Source organism: Saimiri boliviensis, chromosome 17 (assembly GCF_048565385.1).
Source record: "Saimiri boliviensis isolate mSaiBol1 chromosome 17, mSaiBol1.pri, whole genome shotgun sequence".
NCBI classification, from domain to species: domain Eukaryota; kingdom Metazoa; phylum Chordata; class Mammalia; order Primates; family Cebidae; genus Saimiri; species Saimiri boliviensis.
Genome location: NC_133465.1, coordinates 42,578,015 through 42,593,229, shown reverse-complemented (window position 1 = coordinate 42,593,229; position 15,215 = coordinate 42,578,015). Strand labels below are relative to the sequence as shown.

The 15,215-nt window shown below is 46.3% G+C and overlaps 1 protein-coding gene across 5 annotated transcripts in view; it reads left to right on the top strand.

The window, feature by feature from the left end:
* The first annotated feature begins 5,638 nt into the window (after window positions 1-5,638).
* The window catches only part of CALCOCO2 (calcium binding and coiled-coil domain 2), a 32,807-nt gene continuing 23,230 nt past the window's right edge, over window positions 5,639-15,215 (top strand). For 3 of the 5 annotated variants that reach the window (XM_074388637.1, XM_003931234.3, XM_010341858.2), the window contains exon 1: window positions 5,639-5,722. The gene's annotated coding sequence lies outside the window, so the exon portion shown is untranslated. Of the gene's footprint in view, window positions 5,723-5,765; window positions 6,155-15,215 lie in introns of those variants that run through there. The other 2 variants (XM_010341857.2, XM_010341856.2) reach the window with 2 other exon arrangements.

Genomic DNA, 15,215 nt, shown 5'->3' with positions numbered 1-15,215 from the left:
TTGGCTCACTTCAACCTCCACCTCCTGGATTCAAGCAATTCTCCTGCCTCAGCCTCCTGAGTAGCTGGAATTACAGGTGCCTGCCACCACGCCTGGCTAATTTTTGTACTTTTAGTAGAAACGAGGTTTTACCATGTTGGCCGAGCTGATTTCAAACTCTTGACTTCAGGTGATCTACCCGCCTTGGCCTCCCAAAGTGCTAGGATTACAGGCATGAACCACCATACCCAGTTAATTTTTTTGTGTTTTTGGTAGAGATGGAGTTTTGCCAGGCCAGGCTGGTCTCAAACTCCTGACCTCAGGTGATCCACCTGTGTCAGCCTCCCAAAGGGCTGGGATTACAGGCAGGTTTCTGTTTTCATTTTGCCTTTCTTCTTCGTCCTCCTCCACGTTCTGGGGAAACAACTTTCTCTGTTCGTGAATGTTATGGGTTTTTTGTTTTTGTTTTTGTTTTTGTTTTTCCTTTTTGCCCTGTAAGGAAACAACATGGCTGTTTTTAAGACATCCTTATCTTGGTATAGAGCAGGCGTCCCCAAACTACGGCCCGCGGGCCGCATGCGGCCCCCGGAGGTCATTTATCCAGCCCCTCACAGCACTTCAGGAAGGGGCACCTCTTTCATTGGTGGTCAGTGAGAGGGGCACAGTATGTGGCGGCCCTCCAACAGTCTGAGGGACAGTGAACTGGCCCCCTGTGTAAAAAGTTTGGGGACACCTGGCATAGATGGCCCTCAGACAAGTTGCATAGAAAGTGCCCTCATTGGCCGGGTGTGGTGGCTCATGACTATAATCCCAGCACTTTGGGAGGCTGAGGCTGGTGGATTACTTGAGGTCAGAAATTCGAGACCAGCTTGGCCAACGTGGTAAAACCCTGTCTCTACTGAAAATTCAAAAATTAACCTGGTGTGGTGGCAGGTGCCTGTAATCCCAGCTACTTGGAAGGCTGAGGCAAGAGAATCACTTGAACCCAGGAGGCAGAGGTTGGCAGTGAGCCAAGATCTTGCCACTGCACTCCAGGCTGAGTGACAGAGCAAGACTTCGTCTCAAAATATATATATAGTCTGGGTACCATGGCTCACGCTTGTAATTCCAGCACTTTGAGAGGCCAAGGCGAGCAGATTGCTTGAGTTCAGGAGTTCAAGACCAGACTGGGCAACATGGAGAAACCACTGTGCCCGGCCTTTTTGTTTATTTGTTTGCTTTTTAGATGGAGTGTTGCTCTTGTTGCCCAGGCTAGAGTGCAATGGCACGATCTTGGCTCCCTGCAACCTCCACCTCCCAGGTTCAAGCAATTCTCCTGCCTCAGCCTCCCAAGTAGCCAGGATTACAGACATGTGCCACCATGTATTTTGTATTTTTAGTAGAGACAGGGTTTCTCCATGTTGGTCAGACTGGTTTCGTCAAACTCCTGACTTCAGGTGATCCGCCTGTCTTGGGCTCCCAAAGTGCTGGGATTACAGGAGTGAGCCACTGTGCCTGGTTGGATATTTTTATGGTTCTTTCTTTCTTTCTTTTTTCTACTTTTTTGAGACGTAGTCTCCCTCTGTCACCCAGGCTGGTGTGCAGTGGTGCAATCTCGGCTCACTGCAATCTCCATCTCCCAGGTTCAAGCAATTCTTCTGCCTCAGCCTCCCAGGTAGCTGGGACTACAGGCACCTGCCACCAGGCCCGGTTAATTTTTTGTATTTTTAGTAGAGACCGGGTTTCATCGTGTTAGCCAGGATGGTCTCGATCTCCTGACCTTGTGATCCACTCACCTCGGCCTCCCAAAGTGCTGAGATTACAGGCATGAGCCACTGTGCCCGGTCAGTTATTTCTTGATTATATGCTAAACGAGTGGTGCATAATTCATAAGTTTTCTGGGAAAGGGGTGAGAAATTCCTGGAACTGAGAGTTTTTCTCCATTTTATACAGTATAACTTAGCATTGTGACATTGCCATGGCATTTGTAAACTGTCACGGCGCTGTTAGGAGTGTCTTTTAGCATGATAATGAACTATAATTAGAGTATAATGAGCAATGAGGATGACCAGAGGTCACTTTCATCACCATCTTGGTTTTGGTGGGTTTTGGCTGGCTTCTCTACTGCAAACTGTTTTATCAGCAAGGCCTTTATGACCTGTATCTTGTGCCAATCTCCTATCTCATCCGGTGACTAAGAATGCCTAACCTCCTGGGAATGCAACCCAATCGGTCTCAGCCTTATTTTAGCCAGCCCCTATTCAAGACGAAGTCACTCTGGTTCAAACGCCTCTGACACTGTCTCTTTAAGAAAAAAAAAGTGAAGTGGACAGTACTAAAGACAAAATGCTTTGTTTAAATCCTTCTGATGGCACTTATTAGCTGTGTGAGTGTGGGAAAATAATTGTATGTCTCTACGCCTCACTTTTCTCCTCTATAAAATGCGAATAATAAAAGTGCTTCCCCGGACCAGGCACGGTGGCTCACACCTGTAATCCCAGCAGTTTGGGAGGCTGATGAGGCCGATCACAAGGTCAAAAGATCAAGAACATCCTGGCCAACATGGTGAAACCCTGTCTTTACTAAAAATACAAAAATTAGCCAGGCGGGGTGGTGTGCGCCTGTAGTCCCAGCTACTCGGGAGGCTGAGGCAGGAGAATCGCTTGAATTGGGAGGCAGAGGTTGCAGTAAGCGGAAATCATGAGACTGCAGTCCAGCCTGGCGACAGAGCAAGACTCCGTCTCTAAATAAATTAATTAATTAATTAAAATAAAAAATTGGCCCTGCTCAATGTCTCATGCCTGTAATCCTAGCATTTTGGGAGGCTGAGGAGGGTGGATCACCAGGTCAGGAGTTCAAGACTAGTCTGACCAACATGGTGAAACCCTGTCTCTACTAAAAATACAAAAATTAGCCAGGCATGATGGCTCACACCTATAATCCCAGCTACTCAGGAGGCTGAGTTTTTTGTTTGTTTGTTTGTTTATTTTTGAGACGCAGTCTCCCTCTGTCACCCAGGCTGAAGTGAGCCAAGATCTTGCCACTGCACTCCAGGCTGAGTGACAGAGCAAGACTTCGTCTCAAAATATATATATAGTCTGGGTACCATGGCTCACGCCTGTAATTCCAGCACTTTGAGGGGCCAAGGCGAGCAGATTGCTTGAGTTCAGGAGTTCAAGACCAGACTGGGCAACATGGAGAAACCACCGTGCCCGGCCTTTTTGTTTGTTTGAAGTGCAGTGGCACAATCTCGGCTCAATGCAATCTCTGCCTCCCGGGTTCAATCGATTCTTCCTCACCCTCCCCAGTAGCTGTGATTACAGGCACCCACCACCATGCCCAGCCTTGACCTTCTTTTTTTTTTTTTTTTTTTTTTTTTTGAGACGGAGTTTTGCTCTTGTTACCCAGGCTGGAGTGCAATGGCGCGATCTCGGCTCACCGCAACCTCCGCCTCCTGGGTTCAGGCAATTCTCCTGCCTCAGCCTCCTGAGTAGCTGGGATTACAGGCACACGCCACCACGCCCAGCTAGTTTTTTGTATTTTTAGTAGAGATGGGGTTTCACCATGTTGACCAGGATGGTCTTGATCTCTTGACCTCGTGATCCACCCGCCTCAGCCTCCCAAAGTGCTGGGATTACAGGCTTGAGCCACCGCGCCCGGCCGACCTTCATTTTTAATTTACTGAAATAGTTACCGTTTAATATAGACAATAAGCTGTGTGGGTGCAAATGGTTTTCGTTCTCAGTGCTTTTAGAAAATCTAATAAGTAAAATTAAGGGAAATGTATCCAGGATCCTGAAGGCAATTGTCCCTGCAGATAGAGTTTAAAATGGAAGATATTATTTTGGTAACTCAGAGGTGATTTGAACTTTAGACAGATGACCCACTTCCTGGTTTACTCATCATTCCCCACCATCCATTCATCTCAGTTGAATGCCACCAGTCTTGTGAGGAAGCAGATTAGGAATGCTCCTTCCCTGCCTGAAATCCAGAGCTGCTTCACAATCATAAATTTTCTGGTTAGATGGCACAGAAAAATTTCTTTCCACATTTAGACAGTGGAATAAGGGCACTTCTGAATTTAATCTTCCATAGACAGCATGTGCAGTGTTTAACATCTTCCGGATGTTAAAGAAAAAAAATATTTTACCGCTTGTTAAAATGGCAAGGAAAAATTTATTCAGGACCAAAGGGGAGATTATGCTCCACTCTGAATACAATAAGGACAAGTGGGATTTATAGCCAACAAGCAGAGTGAGGGGGTCACTGGATGGAACATTACTAAAAGGAGATGGTTGTTAAACCGACGGTTTAACAAGACGGTTCTTGTTAAACTGACAGGACTCTTGTTGAAGGCAGGCCAGGGCAATTAGACATTAAGGGTTCTAACTTAGCAGAATTCTTTTCTTACTGAGTTTACTCTTTTGTTTTGTTTTGTTTTGTTTTGAGACAGGGTCTCACTCTGTCTCCCAGGCTGGAGTGCAGTGGTGTGATTGCAGCCTCCACCTCCAAGGTTCAAGTGATCCTGCCACCTCAGCCTCCTGACTGGCTGGGACTATAGGCGCACACCTCCACACTCGGCTAATTTTTTGATTTTTTTGTAGAGATGGGGTCTCCCCATCCTATCCATGCTGATCTGAAACTTCTGGACTCAAAAGATCTCCCATCTCGGCCACCCAAAGTGTTGGGATTACAGGTGTGAGCCACCATGCCTGGCCATGAGTTTATTCTTTTTTTTCTTTTTTCTTTTGAGATGGAGTTTCGCTCTTGTTGCCCAGTCTGAGGTGCAATGGCATGATCTCGGCTCACTGCAACCTCCACCTCCCGGGTCCAAGCAATTCTTCTGCTTCAGCCTCTCAAGTAGCTGAGATTGCAAGCATGCTCCACCAGGCCTGGCTAATTTTGTATTTTTAGTAGAGACAGTGTTTCTCCATGTTGGTCAGGCTGGTCTCGAACTCCTGACCTCAGGTGATCCACCAGCCTTGGCCTCCCCAAGCACTGGAATTACAGGGGTGAGCCACCACGTTCAGCAGAGTTTATTCCTAACTAAGAACACTACGCCAACATAATTAACTCTAAAAAATGATTTCTTAATAGAGAATGATAAGACCCACAAACAAACACAGTCTGACCAACATGGTAAAACCTTGTCTCTACTAAAAATACAAAAATTGTGGCCGGGCGCGGTGGCTCACGCCTGTAATCTCAGCACTTTGGGAGGCCGACGCGGGTGGATCACGAGGTCAAGAGATCGAGACCATCCTGGTCAACATGGTGAAATCCCGTCTCTACTAAAAATACAAAAAATTGGCTGGGCATGGTGGTGCGTGCCTGTAATCCCAGCTACTCAGGAGGCTGAGGCAGAATTGCCTGAACCCAGGAGGCGGAGGTTGCGGTGAGCCGAGATCGCGCCATTGCACTCCAGCCTGGGTAACAAGAGCGAAACTCCGTCTCAAAAAAAAGAAAGTGAACAGCTCCTTCCACTCCTTTCAGGGGATGAAATAGGTTTCTTTGGGTGAGATCACTGCCCAGGACTTAGGAGAGCTGTCCAGGACTTAGGAGAGCCGTCAAGGGCAGCTGACCACGCCTGGGGCCGGGTCACCTGAGCACTACAAGTCCCAGCAAGCGTCGCGCGGGGCTGGGGCTTGCTGACCGTTGTGACGTTGTGGGCGGGGCCGGGCGGGCTCCCCCTCGGGTGCTTAGCCCCGCCCCCGTCCCGCTCCCTACCCTGTTGCTGCCTCGCCGCTGCTGGCTGCTGTCCCTGGTGAGTGCCTCAAGTGGAAAGGGGCAGTTAGGCCCTCGGGGTGCCCACATTCAGACTTGCAGTCCCGAGAAGGGGCCACGGGGGTAGAGGTGCGGCCGGTTTCGGTTCTCACCGCAGTTCACCCTTTGGGGTGATAGTGGGATAGTGGGAGTGGCGTCCTAAAGGCCCTGGAGCCCCGCGGCTCGGGAAGATTGCGGGGCAGTTTTGTCCTGCGGTGGGCAGCGCTGCAGTGCTATGGCCGGGTGGGAGGCTCCTCCGGCAGAAGAGACACCCCTGGCGGCGATGAGGGTCTTGAGGCGGCAAGCCGCCCTGCGGGTCGTGGCGTTCCGTCCCCTTCCTCTGGCCCAGGCTGTGGAGGTTCCGTAATCCCTCGCCTGGATGTGATCGCCGTTGGCTTCGAGGCGGAGGTGGGGCCTTACTGCGTCACTCTGGGCAAGTTACTTTCTCTTTGGGCCTCAGTGTCCCGCTTTACGAGTAGGTTTGATCCCTGAAGCGCCTTGCCTTTTGCATTCTGCAACTGTCAGAGAAGGCGTTGTAGGCAGCATATAAGGAGAGGTGTCCTGACCTGCTTCTTTACAGTTGATCCATTGCCCCTCCACCACTAGCCCAGCTTAGTTTGGGAGCTAATGTTCGCACTCGTATATGATTTCAACCCCACTGGACATGTTAGCTCTTTTCTATCACTTGGATTCGTGCTTCCAATACAAGCCAACAAGTGGCCATGTTTGGAGCTGAGTAGAATGTGGATAATGTAACATTTCTATTATTGGAAACATTGCAACCAAGGACTTTATGTAGTAGGTCTTTGTAGCTTATGGAGAACACATGATTAAGGAGTATCCAGATGGCTCAGTTTCTCAGGTGTTTTCAAGGGACCTGGAAACACTATCCTTTAGCAGACGTGACAGCTGTGGAGTGGAAAGGGCCTTGAGAAAGGTAGTCAATAATCCTGAGTTACCTGGCACTAACAGGTCATATTGTCTTTCAAGTCATATAGTACATCTGTGGCTCTTTAAAAATTTAATTTGGCTGGCGGGCACGGTTGCTCAACGCCTATAATCTCAGCACTTTGGGAGGCCCAGGTGGGCTGATCACCTGAGGTCAGGAGTTCAAGCAAGACCAGCCTGGCAAGCATAGCAAAACCCTGTCTCTACAAAAACACAAAAATTAGCCGGGCATGGTGGCGGGCGCCTGTAATCCCAGCTGCTTGGGAGGCTGAGGCAGGAGAACCACTTGGACCGGGGCGGTGGAGGGTGCAGTGAGCTGAGATGGTGCCACTGCACTCCCACCTGAGCAATAGAGTGAGACTCCGTCTCAAAAACCAAAAACCAAACAAAAAATTAATTTGGCAGTATGTATTGATAGAATGTCATGTATCCGTAATTTTTAAAAATTATTATTGTTTGTGTGTGACAGAGTTTTGCTCTTGTTGCCCAGGCTAGAGTGCAATGGTGCGATCTCAGCTCACTGCCCTCCACCTCCCGGGTTCAAGCAGTTCTCCTACCTCAGCCTCCCAAGTAGCTGGGATTACAGGCATGCACCACCACGCCCAGCTAATTTTGTATTTTTAGTAGAGATGGGGTTTCTCTATGTTGGTCAGACTGATTTCAAACTCCCGACCTCAGGTATCTGCCTGCCTCAGCCTCCCAAAGTGCTGGGATTACAGGTGTGAGCCACCTCATTGGCCTGTAATTTCTTTTTGAAGATGAAAAGAGAGTTAAATGAGCTCTTTCACTTCTTTTTTCCCTTGCTAAGGATCATCATTATAGCAGGCAAGATCCTTAGAGATTTTCTTTTTTTTTTTTTTTTTTTTTTTGAAACGGAGTTTTGCTCTTGTTACCCAGGCTGGAGTGCAATGGCGCGATCTCGGCTCACCGCCACCTCCACCTCCTGGGTTCAGGCAATTCTCCTGCCTCAGCCTCCTGAGTAGCTGGGATTACAGGCACATGCCACCATGCCCAGCTAATTTTTTGTATTTTTAGTAGAGACGGGGTTTCACCATGTTGACCAGGATGGTCTCGATCTCTCGACCTCGTGATCCACCCGCCTCGGCCTCCCAAAGTGCTGGGATTACAGGCTTGAGCCACCGCGCCCGGCAAGATCTTTAGAGATTTTCTACCCTGAGCCATGCAGTTTACTGATGAGGAAACAGGCCAAAAAGGGGCAGTGTGACTTCGCCAAGGTCTCGGAGTGGCAGAACAAAGATAGGAGCCCAGCTCCCTTGGCTGTTAGCCTAGTCCCCTTTCCACCACACTTCAAACACTGCCACTGCCTGTGCTACAGAGACATGGCATGTTAGAATCACCCCTGTCAAGGGAAAAATGGATGGTCTCAGTAAAATGGACATTAGTACACAGCTTTGAGCTGCTCAGAGTTTCCAGTTGCCTGCACCTGATGTCCCAGAACTATTTTTTCCATCTTCCCCTAGAATTGGTGAAGGATCACTGTGGTGGTGTGGATGAGATGAGGGTCTGTTTAGAACAAGCTGGACAGCAAATTCAAACAGTTGTTAATAAGTAGTAATAAAGGCCTCCTGGGGTGTAAAATTTTTGTAAGGCGCCCTGAAACATTTTCATATTTTAGGTAAGGATCTAGAATGAACTTGGAAATTGTGGGTGGGAACAAGTAGCTCAATAATTTGAAGACCAGTGATTGTGTCTTTGCTTTTGCAATCTGTTTCAGGGCCATCTACACACACCCATAGTATCCACTGCCAGTATTCTTTAAGTCTGGTTATGTGTAAGCATCTCTGCCAGGGCCAGCGAGAAATGGGATTCAAATCAGTTTATCCATTTTTGTTCATTGCTAATCATTTAGAAAGAAAAGTAAGCAGAGGATGGGGCGAGGTGGCTCAGACCTGTAATCCCAGCACTTTGGCAGGCCATGGTGGGTGGATCACAAAGTCAGGAGTTCGAAACCAGCCCGCAGCATTGTGAAACCCCATCTCTACTAAAAATACAAAAATTAGCCCATCATGATGGCATGCACCTGTAGTCCCAGCTACCTTGGAAGGCTGAGGCAGGAGAATAGCTTAAAGCAAAGGTTGTGATAAGCCTAGGTCACGCCACTGCACCCCAGCCTGAGCAACAGAGCAAGACTGCGTCTCAAAAAAAAAAAAAAAAATAGAAAAGTAAGCAGAAAGATAAAGGACCCCTTCAATTAAACTGAGTTTGACTTTCACTTATCTTTGTTTTTACTGTTCTCAAATGAAGAATTGATTTGCATTTCTTTCTTGGCTGTAGAAGCATTTGATTTCCTTCTGTGAACTAAGCTGTAGTCATCATTTCTCTTGAAACATATGCCCACTGGTATAAAAGGCAATGTAAAATGTTGGCCGTTTAAAAACTTTTCTGCTGGAAAGCCTATCAGTGTAGTTCGCAGATGCAGTTAGAAAGAGCGGAAGTAGGCTGGGCACGGTGGCTCACATCTATAATACCAGCATTTTGGGAGGCCAGGTTGGGTGGATCGACTGAGCCCAGGAGTTCAAGACCAGCCTGGGCAACATGGCAAAACCCCATCTCTACAAAAAATACAAACATTAGCCAAGCATGTGCCTAGACTCCCAGCTACTCCCACTCCCATTGAGGTTCATCTCTTGAGCCAGGGATGTCAAGGTTGCAGTGAGCCATGTTCATGCCATTGTATGACTCTGGCCTGGATGACAAAGAGAGACCCTGTGTCAAAAAAAAAAAAAAAAAAAAAAAAAAAAAAAGCAAGAGCAGAAGTAAAACTGGCTTCTGTTCCTTTTCTTCAGGAAGACATAAGAGGATCTATGTCCTCATGGAACAGCCCTGGGAGTAGTATATTAGGCTTGAAAAGCTCATTAGATGAAAATGTGTCAGGTTTTCTTGGAAGCTAGGAGACAGTTCAGGGGATGCATTTAAAAATCTTTCCTATTATTGCCTGCTCCTCTGAGAACCCTAATCCTTTTGGAAACTGAGGTGGAAAAAGGTAATGGCTATGTCAGAGGCCAAATAAAGTTGCTTCTGACAGTGTGTGGAATCTGTGCATTATTTTCCCCATGCTTGATTGTTTTGTTTTTGAAAATCCTTATTTGTTTTCTCTGTTTACTTCTTATATGGCCAGTCTTTGATTTGAGGGTAGGAATAAGGAATTGGGTAGAATACCACTTTATAATTTCTAGAGGGCCTAACTCATCCCACTAATTTTTCATAACTCAGTAGTTCTCTGGGCTTCTAAATTTAACTTGCTCTTCTTATATTTCTTCTCTTTTCCTTACCTCTGTGAATTGCTGCCAAATTAGAAATGGATGATAGACAGGTTCTATAGTGGGAAAGATGGTTAAAGGAGGGGAAGTTGATGCTTAAGTCACTTTAATTTTCATGGGCCAGGTGTAGTGACTCATGCCTGTAATTGCAGCACTTCGGAGGCCAGTGCAGGAGGATTGCTTGAGTCCAGGAATTTGAGACCAGCCTGGGTAACACAGGGAGACCCCGTCTCTACAAAAATACAAAAATTAGCTGGGCACGGTGGTGCATACATATAGTTCCAGCTACTTGGGAGGTTGAGGTGAAGGATCACTTGAGCCTGGAGGGTTGGGGCTGCAGTGAGCCATGGCTGTGCCACTGTACTCCAGCCTGGGTGACAGAGTGAGACCCTACTTCCCCCAACAAAAATAATAATTTTCTTTATATACCTTCCCTTCCCTGTCCACATATACTTATTTCTAGACTACTTTCTCAGAAGGGTAATTTCCCAAGCCATTGTTGGACCCCATTTCTCCCAGGAATTTTATCACTCGGAGGAAGGGAAGACTAAAGATTACTGACCTTACAACTCAGTAGATGCCCTCCCTCTGGGAAAAGCTGGAGTACTTCCTCACTGACCAAGTTCGGGTTGGTATGGTTATCTTCTAGTTTACTCACGGCACTTTGTGTCCATAGCTTGGTAAAAAGGAAAGAAGAGGGCTGGGCAAGGTGGCTCACACCCATAATCCCAGCACTTTGGGAGGCTGAGGTGGGCGGATGACCTAAGTTCGGGAGTTCAAGACCAGCCTGACCAACAGGGAGAAACTCTGTCTGTAGTAAAAATACAAAATTAGCCAGGTATGGTGACGCATGCCTGTAATCTCACCTATTTAGGAGGCTGAGGCAGGAGAATAATTTGACCTGGGAGGCGGAAGTTGTGGAGTGAACCAAGATTCTGCTGTTGCACTGCAGCCTGGGCAAGAAGAGCGAAACTCCATCTCAAAAAAAAAGAACCCCAAAAACGAAAGGAGAAGCCATCTCTCCAGTCTGCTTGCCTCCTCAACCCCCTCCCCAGTCTTGGCAGAGGAGAATTTTAACCTTATTTCAAGAATGGTAGAGTTCTCAGTACCCCAAGTGCCATTGGATGCCCTCTGAGTCCCTTCTGGGAAGGTGATGAGATCTCTGAAACTCCACAGGGTCTTTTGCATTTTTGATAAGCAAGGAACCAAAGCTGTTGACTTTTCCAGACAGATGATTAGGTTTTCAGATGAATGAAAAGAGCTAGGGTTTCCTTTGACTATACACTCAAACCTCAGAACATGAGCTCTTTCGTGTTGAATATATATGTACTGTCCTTCCTCAGTGTTCTGCTTATAAGCTAACTTAGATTGGTTGTTTTTCTTTTCTTTTTCTTTCTTTCTTTCTTTTTTTTTTTGAGATGGAGTTTTTGCTCTTGTTGCCCAGGCTGAAGTACAATGGTGTGACCTCCGCTCACTGCAACCTCCACCTCCCAGGTTCAAGTGATTCTCCTTCCTCAGCCTCCCGAGTAGCTGGGATTACAGGCATCTGCCACCACAACTGGCTAATTTTTGCATTTTTAGTAGAGACAGGTTTTCACCATGTTGGTCAGGCTGCTCTTGAACTCTTGACCTCAGGTGATCCACCCTCCTTGGCCTCCCAAAATGTTGGGATTACAGGCATGAGCCACTGTGCCCTGCCAAATTGGTTGTTTTTCTGGTAATGAAGGAGAGGCTGTTCCGAGCCACTCATCCCCTTGGCTGGTCTTGCCTTTCAGAGTAGCATCCATTTTCATAACAGTTTGCCAGCAAGAGTTTGAGTGTGTGAAAGCTGGGTAATGGAGTGTGAATTTGATGGGTTGTTAAGGAAATCAAATCTGTGCCTTTTGTTTTTTTGACACCATGGCACTTGAACCATCCATGCCAGCTGAACCAGCCATACCAAGAAGTGACTTAGCACTCGAAGATTATCAGCTACTCACCCTATTTTAGAAAATAGAAAGCTGAGAAGCAGCAGCTTTTCCAAGGGTAACCAACAAATTAAGAGGACTTAAAAAAATAGGCTGGTCGTGGTGGCTCAAGCCTGTAATCACAGCACTTTGGGAGGCCAAGGCAGGACGATCATGATGTCAAGAGATCAAGATCATCCTGACCAACATGGTGAAACTCCATCTCTACTAAAAATACAAAAATTAGCTGGGCATGGTGGCATGCACCTGTAGTCCCAGCTACTCGAGAGGCTGAGGCAGGAGAATCACTTGAACTTGGAAGGGGGAGGTTGCAGTGAGCTGAGATTGTGCCACTGCACTCCAGCCTAAGTGATAGAGCAAGGCATCTCAAAAAAAATAAATAAATAAAAATAAAACACACAGTCTCAGCCCGAGTCACCCTTACCATTGTTTACCTACTTTTTTACTTTTTGATGAATGATGTGCTTATCTTGTTAGTTCATTTATCCAACAAATACTTAATCAGATTATTATACCTTAGGCATTGTGTCATATATACCATGGTGATAATGTTGTAAAGGAAATGAAATGAGAGTAAGATACTTAGGTTAACTGAGGGGCAGGCCCTTAGTCACTTTTTTTTTTTTTTTTTTTTTTTGAGATGGAGTTTTGCTCTTGTTGCCCAAGCTGGAGTGCAATGGCACGATCTTGGCTCATTGGAACCTTCGCCTCCTAGGTTCAAGCGATTCTCCTTCCTCAGCCTCCCGGCTAGCTGGGATTACAGGACATGCCACCAAGCCTGGATAATTTTTCGTATTTTTAGTAGAAGCAGGGTTTCACCATAATAGCCAGGCTGGTCTCAAATTCCTGACCTCAGGTGATCTGCCCTGCCTTAGCCTCCCAAAGTGCTGGAATTACAGGCATGAGCCACCACACCCAGCCAGTTTCACTCTTCATGATCCTGGAAAGTGTTCTTCATAATCCTGGAAAGGACAAGTTAAGTGATTTTACATACACAGATAAATTGGTGCTCCAGGCTTAGGACAGAAGGGACATGCTGGCCTCCATATGACTGGAGACCACTTGGAAATAAAGGATCTGCAAGTAGAGAAACCTCCCTGCCCACTCTCCCTCCAAGAGAAGCCCTCATTACATAGATAACAGTTTGTCCTAGAGAAAAGTCTTGACCTAGATTGGAATGTGACCTCTCACCGACCTTTGAAAACCTCTTTTGAGCTGGTCACAGTGGCTCACACCTGTAATCCCAGCATTTTAGGAGGCTGAGGCAGGTGGATCACCGAGGTCAGGAGTTTAAGACCAGCCTGGCCAACATGGTGAAAACCCATCTATACTAAAAATACAAAAAATTAGCCAGGTATGGTGGCGTGCACCTGTAGTCCTAGCTACTTGGGAGGCTGAGGCAGGAGAATCACCTGAACCCTGAAGGTGGAGGTTGCAGTGAGCCGAGATTGCACCACCAAACTCCAGCCTGGGTGACAGAGCGAGTCTCTGTCTCAAAAAAAAAGAAAAACTCTTTTGAGGTTTGAGGTTGAGGATGTGGCTAAACTGTGTCACAAACCAAAAAGTCAATGCATTTTTTTAGTTCCTTAGCTGAATTTCAGTAATGGACAGTTTAGTACTTCAAAGTCCCATTGCCTTCTTTTTGAAAAAAACTGACTGCTGGGGAGTTGGAAGAGCAGGCCTGGTTGCTTAGACTTCAAAGTAAAATCAGTAAATAGGTAGGATGGGGCTGGAAGAAGTATTATGGTTGTTTGGGGGCAGTCTTGTTTTTTTTTCTTTAGTAGAGATAGGGTTTCGCCATGTTGGCCAGGTTGGTCTTGAGCTCCTGACCTCGTGATCCGCCAGCCTCAGCCTCCCAAAGTGCTGGTATTACAGGTGTGAGCCACTGGCCCAGCCACAACTTTCCTATTCTTTTTTTTTTTTTTTTTTTTTGAGATGGAGTTTCGCTCTTGTTACCCAGGCTGGAGTGCAATGGCGCGATCTCGGCTCACCACAACCTCCGCCTCCTGGGTTCAGGCAATTCTCCTGCCTCAGCCTCCTGAGTAGCTGGGATTACAGGCACGCGCCACCACGCCCAGCTAATTTTTTTTTGTATTTTTAGTAGAGACGGGGTTTCACCATGTTGACCAGGATGGTCTCCATCTCTCGACCTCGTGATCCACCCGCCTCGGCCTCCCAAAGTGCTGGGATTACAGGCTTGAGCCACCGCGCCCGGCCAACTTTCCTATTCTTGATCACATTTTATCTGTATTATAACCTAGAAAGTGAAACACAGGGTATTATCCCCATTAATAGCTAGGGGTCCAAACTTGCTTGCTGTCTTTCAAATGTGGGTTGCATTTTTCTGTTTCTTTGTTGTTATTCATGCAGTTTCCTTCACCTAAAATGCCCTCAGTCAGAAACTCACTTGTCAAAATCCTAATCCTCTTTGTGGGCTAATAGAAGATTATTTTCATTCCCTGAAGTTTTCTTCATTTTCCTAACCAGTTGCATCTCTCCCTCTTTTGAACCCCAGAGCATTTTGCCCTTCTTATTTGATTCATTTGGCAGTCATTTGTATACTCATGGATTCCCTCTATTGGACTGGGACTCCTTTTAAAAAAGGATTGTACCAGGAAAAAAAAAAAACCCCACAACTACCACAGTAATAACTATATAACTAACATCTCTTAAACCCTTTATGCAGACTCGCTATACTTTGTCATTCAACATGCATCTACTTTGTGTAAAGTGCCTACAATGGCAGATATTGATTTAAGGGCTATTAATTTTACATTATTTCACTTATGCCTCACAAAAAACTAAGTGGGGTAGATGTTATTTTTACACCCATTTTACAGATGAGGAAACGAGCACAGAGCCTAGTAGATTAAATAAATTGCCCAATGCCACAAATTTAATAGGTGGCAAAGCTGGAATTTGAACTCCACCATTCTGATTTAGAACCTGTGCTTGTCACCACTGCATGTCAAAGAATTTTCGCTCATTCCTTTCTTTTCACTCCCATTGCCAGGTCCTAGCAGAATGTCTAATATATGGAAGGTCCTGATAATTACAGGATAAATGGAATTTAATGTAGAAGATGAAATCCAGAGAGATGGAGTTTCCTAAAGTTATAGGGCTTGTTGGGATGAAAAATCTAGAATTTAAATCTAACAGTCCCCAGCTCAGGCTATTTTATCTAGGCCACCTTGCTTATTTAAGGCATTTAGAGAAAGAGGAACCAGAGTAGCTATGAGCTCTGTTCATGTGAGGGTTGTGGTGCCTGTGGTAAAGAAGTTAAAGATATTGTCAGAAA